Below are 2,939 nucleotides of genomic sequence, written 5' to 3' on the forward strand. Positions count from 1 at the left end.
ATATATATAATACATACAATATATATATGAATATATACATACATAAGCACATATGTATATGTATATATATATATATATATATATTAATACAAATGATATATGAGCATATGCATGTATACATACATATATGTACATACATCTTCATGTATATATAGATGCATATCCGGGTACAGAACGTCACAAAATGTACACAACATGAAATACGAAGTCAAACTTCAGTATGCAAACAACGAGAGAATTAGATCGAAAACAAGACAAATAACATAAAGAACGAGCCTTCATCAGTTGCCAGCTGTCTATCTATCCTCATTTCGAACATTTAACGACAATGTTAGTTGAGCGCTGATACTTCCAATTTGTCTTTATCGGACATGGATTTTGTACTAGTACCGGACAAGGATTCTGGATTTTTGTTATATTTACCTTACTTTACATGATGTATTACGATCTTACGTTCACTTTCAAGCCTTTTTCTGATTAACACCGTTGAAAGCATGCTCATGATCTCCACGTAAATTATGGTGGCGTTGCTGTTTCCAAAGTTTTATTTTCGTTTCTCTATTATTAATTTTACTAGCGTCTCTATCTTGGTAGAATCTGACGAATGAATAAATCAAACTACATAAACAAACGGCAGCAAAACCGTTCAGACATTAAATAATACTAACTTTTCCAGTAATAAATCGGTTTCATTTCCCTTCTTGCTCTTTCTCACTAAGTCTTTGTGTATGTATATATGTGTGCGCGAATGCATTTATGTCTCTGAGTATATGTTTGTGTTTATGTATGAGCATGTTCGTTTTGTGTGTGTGTGTCACTGTGTACTTGGTAGCCACATCTCTAAAAGTTGATTTGTATCTAAAAGGTGATTCAGATAGGAACTTCAAATTCTTGATTTCGTTTTCGACTTACAAAAAGAATGCATTGATAAGGAGAAAGCATTTTCGATTATCACTCTGTTCTACGAAACCTCATCTTTATTAATAGTCCAATTTTGCATGCTTTGAATGCCTTCCAAAACTCGTAAATAGTAACTAAAATATACTCACCTGTTGTTTTTGGATGTAGGACCAGACACATATATATTGCTTTGACAAAGGCTAAATGACCATAAATTCTACTATACCATTTGCATACCCCAGTTACAAGGACTGTACATCCTCTATGTCTTATCTGTTACTTGATTTAGTCATTTGACTGCGGCCATGAATCGAAGGGTTTTGGTTGAACAAATCAACCCCGTGAATTTTTCGTTTAAGCCTTGTACTTATTTTATTTTTATCCTTTGCCGAACCGCCAGGTTGCAGGTACGTAAACACAACAAAACTGGTTGTCAAGCAGTGGTGGGAGGAGAAACACAGACACAAAGACACGATCAAACACGCACACACAAACACACACGCGCATTACATATACACACACACGATCACACACGCACATAGCCCTCTATATATGTATATATGTATATATACGACGGGTTTCTTTCAGTTTCCGCTTACCCCATCCACTCACAAGGCTTTCGTCTTTTCGAGGTTATAGTAAAAGAGACACATTGTAGATGCGACGTGGTGGGACTGAAGCCGAAACTGTGTGGATGGGAAGCAAGCCTCTTACCACACAGCGACCAATGAGTTACCCACATTTCGCTATCCTGATGGCACACACACACACACACACACACACACACACACACACACACACACACACACACACACACACACACACACGTATATCTACGGTAAGAAGTAATCCACATAGACCAGAATTGTTTTTTATATAACTATTAGTTGTTTGCCAAAGTATTAAATTTCTGCGTAGATGAACTTACTAATTTTGATTGCTGAATAAATTGAAATATTCCAAGAATGTTGTTACAATTAAATCATATACTGCTATGCATGTTTCAGTCGAACGTATTTTCCATAATTAAAAACATATCTGTTAAACGCAAAATAGAGACACGAGGGTTTCTTCGAGGTTATTCAGCGTATGCAAATTCTGCGGTTTAACATTTTTAGAATAGCAGCATCGTATTATATTTCAAATACAACGACGCATTATACTACTCGTATATTATTATGTTATAAAATACGGTATGGGCATGAAGTAAACAATCCAATGCACCATGCTGTTGATAACCATCAGAAAATAATATGTTTCATTTTTCTGGAGCATGGAACGTAGTAACAGCTTCATTGGTTTGCTATATTCGAAGGCTGTTTCAATATACTTGTTGTGCAGTATGAAATATAAAGATAGTAATTTATATATGTTTCTATGGCATAGAATCGAATTTCTATATAGAAATAACACATCGCTGTGTTTCGATCAATATTTAGAAATCACTCTCAGAGAAGAAAGTTATTCAGGCGCAAAGATTAGCAAACGCATATACAGTAACATAATGCATACGGGAAACTTCAAATATCTAGAATCTCCACGGCAATGAATGTATTGAAAACTGAAATAATCTTTCACAAAGGATCTTCCGAAGCCTATTCCAAATATTTTATCCATCTATAGTAAAATGAACATATGATGTGCAGATCGGATTGAAGTGTGTGGTTGATGTGGAGTGTGAGATTCTCTCGCTTATTCAATCTTATTTTGCTTCTTATCTAAGCTGTGGCGAAGAAGGATATAAATAGGGACACAGGGAGTAGATGACCAGGATTTCAATAACCCGACGACTGCTGAGAGGGAGAATTTTACTGTTCGATCGATTGATGATTCCGTCCAAACAAGTAAACAGAGTCAGTGTTTACATACAATTGTTATCATACATAATGACTTAACTCAAAATATAAAATGTGAACTTCTGCTTCAAAGCATTTCGAAAACTAAGGGGAGGATGCAAGCTTAAGGCATTTAGACTTTACATCTTTGTACACAAACCCTCCCCTTATGTGTAGTATTTGTATATATATATATATATATAT

Source organism: Octopus bimaculoides, chromosome 7 (assembly GCF_001194135.2).
Source record: "Octopus bimaculoides isolate UCB-OBI-ISO-001 chromosome 7, ASM119413v2, whole genome shotgun sequence".
Lineage (NCBI taxonomy): Eukaryota > Metazoa > Mollusca > Cephalopoda > Octopoda > Octopodidae > Octopus > Octopus bimaculoides.